This window comes from Prinia subflava, chromosome 3 (assembly GCF_021018805.1).
Source record: "Prinia subflava isolate CZ2003 ecotype Zambia chromosome 3, Cam_Psub_1.2, whole genome shotgun sequence".
NCBI classification, from domain to species: Eukaryota; Metazoa; Chordata; class Aves; order Passeriformes; family Cisticolidae; genus Prinia; species Prinia subflava.
This window is the reverse complement of record NC_086249.1, coordinates 105,780,696-105,788,555: the sequence shown is the minus strand read 5'-3', so window position 1 is coordinate 105,788,555 and position 7,860 is coordinate 105,780,696. Positions and strand designations below refer to the sequence as shown.

The following is a 7,860-nucleotide window of genomic DNA, read 5'->3' as shown; positions in this document are numbered from 1 at the left end:
CTCTTTTATCAAGATGGAAAACTCGTGCTGCTTATTTTAAACAAAATACAGCTCATGGCATGCATGGCTGCTATAGCAAATGCTTCAATATTTCCTGTCTGTGCTAAAATAAATCAGGATTTGACCCGAGTAATTATGATTATCCTTTCCAGGATGTCCTTTTGTTCCCTTTCCTTCAAATAGGAAGGATTCATACAGTGTGACAGATTTTATTAGCCTAAAAGATCCCTGGCACATCTGGATGCTCAATTTGGATTATTTTGTGATTTAAGGTCCTTGTCATTATCCCTCATCCTCTGCATTACACTGGACATCCATGTGCTGGCACAATTTCTCCAGTGCATTTTAAATACAGACCTAGAGATAAAAATTAATGCCCCCACAGCACAATGCAGAGAGGTTCTGGTGTTTGTGGAATGGCTTTGCCCAGATTAAAGGGCGGGGATCTGTTTGGGTAGAACCAGGGAATTTTGGAATCATGGAATGGTTTGGGTTGGGAGGGATCCTAGAGATCATCCCTGGGACAACTTCCACTGTCTTCCAGTGTCCATCCTGGCCTTGGGCACTGCCAGGGATCCAGGGACAGCCACAGCTGCTCTGGGAATTCCATCCCAGCCTCTCCCCACCCTCCCAGGGAACAATTCCTGCCCAATATCCCGTCCATCCCAGCCCTCCTTCAGCTTAAGCCCATCCCTTGCAGGTGGCAGAGAAGAACCATCAAAGCTCCCTCAGAAATTTGAGATGCTTTTGAGAGAAGGAAATAACCCAAAACCCCAAAAATCCCATTAAACCTTTCCCCTTGCAACTGTTGGCAGCACATGGGGGTTGCAACATTTTGGAGGCAGTTGCTGAGCCTTGGGCTCCCTCTGAGAACACCTTAAAATAAAGGCTGACTTTGGCAAAAACAACTTGTTTGTAAATAAAGCGGCTTCCTTTGGAGAAATGTTCTCTCTGACTGGAAGCATTGGGACACAGCCCCTGAGGATATTTTCCTATCTGCTCTAGACAGAGTGAAGATTCTCACCCAGGTCAATGTGTTTTTCCCACTGGAGTGGTTCTCATTAACTGGAATCGCTGTGCTGCAATCCAGGGACAAGCTCTGGAAAAAAAAGAAATTGCAAAAGTGCCCACGGAGCACCAGGGAGCTGGTGTGGAACCAGGCTGGATCAGGCACACAAAGCAGCAGAGGAGGGACAATTAAAGGGGAAATTTATCTAATTTAGCTGCTGAGCTGGTAAAAGGAGGGGGCTGAAGCACGGGAAGAAGTGGCAGAATTGGCACCTGCTCGATTTGAGAGGCTGGGTTTGAGAAGCAGTGGCTGCTTTTATATTTTAATATTTGGTTTGTGTCATAAGAGCCCTGCTGGACACTGGAAGGCCGAGCTGTGAACCTCAGAGTGCTGGCAGGATGTCCCAGCTGCTGCTGGACCACGTCCTCGAGCCTCATGCAAATCATGGGAAAGAAGATGGAAAAACCCCCCAAGAGCCCCAAAGCCAAAATCCAGCTTTAACTCCAGGCCAAAAGTGAAACTTCCTGAGCTAGACACCGCTGGTTTAGAGTCTTTAAGCTGCACATCCCAAGTAAACCACAACAAAAGCTTAAAGAGGAAAGGTCAGACCTGTGAAGTGCTATTTTTTTTCACTGAAACTTCATCCCCCACTTACCCCCAGCCTAACCAGCAGCGGAATCAATTACCACTTGTCAGACTGAAACCCGACCCCAGAAATGAAAGAAGGACACGACCTCTGGGGGGGAAAGAAACCACCAGTGAACCACTTTCTCCTGCAGGGAAGGGTTAACAGGCCTGATCCTCTCCTTTTCCCCCCCTGCAGGAGGGATCGATAGCAATGTTCTCTACATTCACTCTTCCTTTCAGCGGGGATGGCCACTAGGACAGTGAGGTTATTGAGATTGGGTTTCATAAATTACTCCATTTAATAATTGAAGACAAAGAGGTTCCATACATTTTAATAGCGTTTAGTGTAACTGTTCAAATTTGTAGGACTCACAATAGATCAATCTCGGCTGCCATTACCCCTCGAGGTAATGGTGCCTGCACTTACCAAGCCTCTGTTAAGTGTAGGCTCAGCTTGTCAAAGAGTGGTCAGCTCTGAGGAAATATCCCCTCATCCCCATTTCCCACCAGCCCAGAGTGGCATTCCCAAAGGGACACCACACTGGGAACATTGCTGTTGGTTTGGTTCATTCTCCAGCTGAGAATTCTGTCCTTTTGGTGTATAAAATCATATAAGAGAATTAATTCTGACATTTGGGATCAGCCTGGGCTATCCCGACACAGCGGTGAGTCCAGACAGGGGAGAAGATTCCTTCTGAGGTTTCATTTCTGAATGCAAGGAAGTAAAAACTATAAATGGAGCTGTAAAGACTTTTTGGGAAGGTGGAGGGGATCCCTCTGAGGGCTGGGAGTGAAGCAGCTCACGGTCAGGTCTCACAGGATTAAAGACATTTCATATTTTAAGCGTGTGGAGAAGCCTGGAAGTCTTTGGAAACTCCATCAGCTGGATCAACACACGAACTGGGGGTGAAGATTCTTTTTTCTTATTTTCTTTTTCCTTCCTTCCTTCCTTCCTTCCTTCCTTCCTTCCTTCCTTCCTTCCTTCCTTCCTTCCTTCCTTCCTTCCTTCCTTCCTTCCTTCCTTCCTTCCTTCCTTCCTTCCTTCCTTCCTTCCTTCCTTCCTTCCTTCCTTCCTTCCTTCCTTCCTTCCTTCCTTCCTTCCTTCCTTCCTTCCTTCCTTCCTTCCTTCCTTCCTTCCTTCCTTCCTTCCTTCCTTCCTTCCTTCCTTCCTTCCTTCCTTCCTTCCCTCCTTCCTTCCTTCCTTCCTTCCCTCCTTCCTTCCTTCCTTCCTTCCTTCCTTCCTTCCTTCCTTCCTTCCTTCCTTCCTTCCTTCCTTCCTTCCTTCCTTCCTTCCTTCCTTCCTTCCTTCCTTCCTTCCTTCCTTCCTTCCTTCCTTCCTTCCTTCCTTCCTTCCTTCCTTCCTTCCTTCCTTCCTTCCTTCCTTCCTTCCTTCCCTCCCTCCCTCCCTCCTTCCCTCCTTCCCTCCTTCCCTCCTTCCCTCCTTCCTTCCTCTCTCTTTAATCCACCTTTAATTCACCATTTTCTCTTCCCTCTCACATTTCCCCTTTATCCAATCCCACTGCCACGTGCTCATATAGGAGATCAGGGATTGATTGATATCAATTTCCAAATATGTAATTTATTAATAAAGCTTTGGAAGATTCGTGGCCCTCCTGACTTCTGTCATTCCTGTACTCCACAGAATCCCCCCATCATCAAAACCACTTTGGTGCTCCATTATCTTCTTTTAAACAGTCATTCAGGAAAATGAATATTCTGATTTTTTGTGTGTTGTTTTGCCTTGGACTTCCTTGAGTTCAGCAGTTTTCCTTGCTGCCTCTTCAACAGGAAAGCAGAAATTTCTTAATCATGAAAACATCATCAAATCAAACCAAATAAATAGAAATAAATTCTCTTCTATTCCCACTCCTTTCCCCTCATCACTGAAAAGCAAACAAACCAGGCAGGGCTCTGGAGGAGACAGGAAATGAAGGCAAGGAGGGACAATTTAGAAAATGAAAGACACTTTCTTGAGTTTCACAGAAAAAAATGATTTTGCAATGTGGTGCTAAACTGATGATAAGCTGATTTAGAAAACCCCTCGTGCTCTGGCTGGAGAATGTGTGGGATGGGATCCAGCATGGACAGAGCCAGGGAGGAGGAAATCCATGAACTGGGTGAAATGGAGATGGGAACATCTTCTGGTGGCCTTCATCTTTCTCATCCAAATTTGAGACAGAGCTGGTGGGGCCCGGCCTTAAACCTGGTTAGGATTTCTTGGAGAGAATGGATTAACCCCAGGAAAGTCTGGAATTTCTTATGGACTCGCAGGGAAGTCCTGAAGCAGTGCACGGCAACAAAGGATTGCTTTCCATCTGAACTTAAATTCTAATTAAAATCAGGAGTGCAAAGTCACTTTGGAATTGAAAAGCTTCATATTTGTCAGTTACACCCTGCTTAATATTAATATTAATTCACAAAATACTTCTGTGCGTGGATCCGTGAGAGGTTCTGATCATGTTACATCCATGAAATGTAAAAATAAAGCTTTGGGATTTGGAAAACAGCAACAGCTTTTAAGAGGAAATGTCTGAAAATTCCACAAAAACATGTTTTTCCAAATAGCTGGGATTTTTGGCTAAAAAGATGGAGACACAAGGAAAGTCTCAGACTTAACACCCATTTGGCTGGACAGTCCATTTTGGGACGGATGGACTCTTTAGGACCCGAAATTCCCTCCTCCAAGACTCGTCCTCTCTCCAGGGTTGGATGGACTCCTCTTTTTTGTTGGGTCTCTGGAGTTTCAGCTCTGTTTCCTTTTGCTCTTTGCTCAGCTTTTCAAAGCTCAGCTCCTTCTGGGATTCCTGGATTCAATCTTTTATTCCCTGTCCAAAGGTCGGATCCCATGGCTGGTGTGGGGAACCCTGCACGGCCCAGGCTGTGGAGATTCCATATCCAGGGATCTCTGCACTTTCCCAGCTAGAGGGAAAAAATAATGGGATCGTGGAATGGCCTGAGCTGGAAGGGAATTAAGGAATCAGTGCCAGCCCTGCCATGGCAGGGACACCTCCCACTGTCCCAGGCTGCTCCAGCCCCAGTGTCCAGCCTGGCCTTGGGCACTGCCAGGGATGCAGGGGCAGCCACAGCTGCTCTGGGCACCCTGTGCCAGGGCCTGCCCACCCCGCCAGGGAACAATTCCTGATTCCCAAGAGCCCATCCAGCCCTGCCCTCTGGCACTGGGAGCCATTCCCTGGCTCCTGTCCCTGCAGCCCTTGGCAATTGTCTCTCTGCAGCTTTCCTGGGGCTCCTTCAGGCCCTGCAAGGCCACCCTGAGCTCAGCCCAGAGCTTCTCCTGCCCAGGCTGAGCAATGCCAGCTGTGCCAGCCTTTCCTCATATAAACTTGATGGTTTTTCCTCGTTTTCCTTAAAAATGAAGGGAAAAAACCCATGTTCTGCATCCTCTCACCAGCCCAAATCAGCAGCAAAGCGATGCCCTGTGGCAGTGTCCTGTGAGTTCCCTTGGTTTGACATGAATTTTGGTGAGCCACATGGAAGTGCAGACAGGCAGAGAGGAACAGAGGTGGGAATTTAAACATTCCCTGGGTTTTATGAATGTTTGCCAGCTCCTCCCCTCACACTTCAGGGAAAGCAGTAAGGGCCATGTGAGGTGGGATATGTTTGGTCGTAGCTTGCAGCCAACTGGCTGAGGAAACACAGCATGGGATGGTCTAAAATCAGCAAGAAAACTTGGGAAAAAGCTCTCCAGCTACCAAATCCCAACCCTCTGTTTATACACACCAGCAACATTAATTCTGCTTTTTCCCTTCCTTTTTTTTTTTTTGGAAGCCTATCAATAGACAAAAAAATAGAAGCAAAATTCTGAAATGAGCTGGCCTGGGCCTCACTCCTGAGGGGAAATTTAAGAAAATAAACTACCTTGTCATTGTTGGCACTGAGATACTCTGGGTGGGAATGTCTTGGCTGACAAATCCATGAGTTTAAGCTACTGAATCCCAACCCTCTTGTTGTACACACCAGCAACATTATGCTGCCTTCCCCATTTTTTTTAGGAAGTCTATCAATAGACAAAGAAATAGAAGCAAATTTCTGAAATGAGCTGGCCTGGGCCACGGTGCTGAGGAGAAATGTAAGAAAATAAACTATCAGGTGATGCCTTGTCGTTGTTGGCACTGAGATACCCAGGGTGGGAATGTCTTGGCTGACAAATCCATGAGTTTTAAACTGCTCAGCTGCTGGAATAACATCCCTGAGTCACATCCGACCCAGCCCCGGGCTCTGCTGGGGTGACACAAAGGCCTGGTCCTTGTCACTTTGGGAATATTTGTGAGAATTTCCACCCCTCTGCTTCCCTGAGCCGTGGAGAATTGAGGAAAAGCACAGTGTGGAATGTTCAGCTGGATTTCTGAAATGTCTTTAATTCTAAACTCCCCCCAAACCTCTCCTTGCCTTCACCTCTGCCCTGATGGTAGGAGCAGATAGTGTCCAAGTGTGGGGTTTTTATCTTCTTTCCTTCTGTTAGAGCCGGGATTAAATACTCAGGAGATGCAGTTTGTGTTTGGATTCAGATGTTTATTAATTCTTATCTCTGTTACAGTCTCATGAATTGTGAGTTCCAGCTAACAAAGTGAGAATGGCTCTGTCTCCAACTCTTTCCAAGGTCTTTTAAGCACAAACTGTCCAATTAAGAAATTACACCTCAATTATTTTTACTTTTAACCCAATACCCAACCACCCCTGGCCCACAATGCAGATTTTTCTACCCAATTACCAAACACCCCCCAGAGCCGTGAAGGAGAAGGTGACAAAGCAGGACTGGCCTCTGCCCTAAATCCTCCACCTTGCTTTCTATCCATTGCTGTGTTCTAACCCCTTAAACTCTGAGTTTTGCACGCTGTGATCTCACACCCTTCTATCCAAACTGCACCCCCACAGTCCCAGTGCTGTCACTCAATTTTGGAGCCTTCTCCAGGCCCAGGTGAAATGCAGAGTTTGCCTGGGGGTCAGTGCCTGGCAGCACAGAAAATCTGAAATTCTCAGTGCTCAGGGGTTCCAACACCCAAGCTCTGCCTTCATCAGGGCCTGACAGGAACAAGAAATCTGTCACAGCCCTTCTCATAAATTTTAAGCAGCTTTTGCCCTGCCAAAGCAAAGAAATTAAAAGCTGTGGCGTGAGAAGGACGTAGCAAGAACCTGCTGGGAGGAGGGTAATTAATATTCTTAAATTAAAAATTGAAGGGTCGTTCGTCATCTTCAAAATTCAGGCACGGCTTAGCTGGGGTTTGCAGCTTCACCCCCACACTTTTCCTGCTTTCACCAGCCTCCAGTTCTTGGTGTTGGACAAAAACCCTGGATTTTCTGAAATCAAAAATCTTCCCCTTGTCTTTGGTGAATTCGTTCCTCTATTCCAGGCATTAGGGTTGTGGGGGGTTTTTTGGGTTTTTGTGTGTTTGTTTGTTTTTTGTTTTGGTTTTGGTTTTGTTTGTTTGTTTGTTGGGGGTTTTGTGGGGTCTTTTGTTGGGTTTTTTGGCCTTTTTTGGGTTTTTTTTTTATTGTTTTGGTTGGTTTTTGGTTTTGGTTTTTTAGACTTTTTTTTTTTAATTTGTCAGTCTGGAAGAGGAAAGTTAGCTGGAATTATGAATCCTGAGTGTTTCCTGCCTCTCCACATGGGTGACATGAGGGAAAAGCCAATTTTGTGGAGAACGGATAGGAAGGGCCTTCATGTGTCCTCTCAAACACTTTTCAAAGCTGTATAAGTGGGATAAATAAGGGGAATAAATGGGATATTTTGCTCCTGAGCCTTCCCTCTTCAATATCCAGGAGGCTCAGGAAGGACAGGGACAAACCCACAAGGCAAGGGAGGGAAGAACCCTGAAAAAACCCTCTCAGTGCAACCCAATCCACCCCTCCACACACGGGTGGCCTGGGAAAAGCCTTTCCCTGACAGAAATCAGTGGGAAAAGATATTTAAAAAGTGATATTTGAGTGGGGGAAAGCAACTCACACTTGGCAGAGCGTGAGCCAGATTGCAAAAATATTCAGCTTTTACTCAGGCAATAAAATAAGAGGCCAGGACTTCAGTGATGAGTAATATTAATGTGCTGTGTGAAGAAACATTTCTGGGAGACAAACCCCTTCAATTTAATGTTTTCCTAAGTGTTGTTGGGCTCAGAACAGCCCTGCAAACCTGAATATTAATTCTGTCTTTGAATGGAAGCTGAGTTTTTTTCCAGACTCCCCTGGGATCGCAAGATCTACGTAAGAAA

At 46.1% G+C, this 7,860-nt stretch overlaps 1 protein-coding gene across 1 annotated transcript in view; it reads right to left on the bottom strand.

The window, feature by feature from the left end:
* SETD4 (SET domain containing 4) overlaps positions 1-7,860 on the bottom strand; it is a 263,375-nt gene that overhangs the window by 207,862 nt on the left and 47,653 nt on the right. The gene's annotated exons all lie outside the window — the stretch shown is intronic.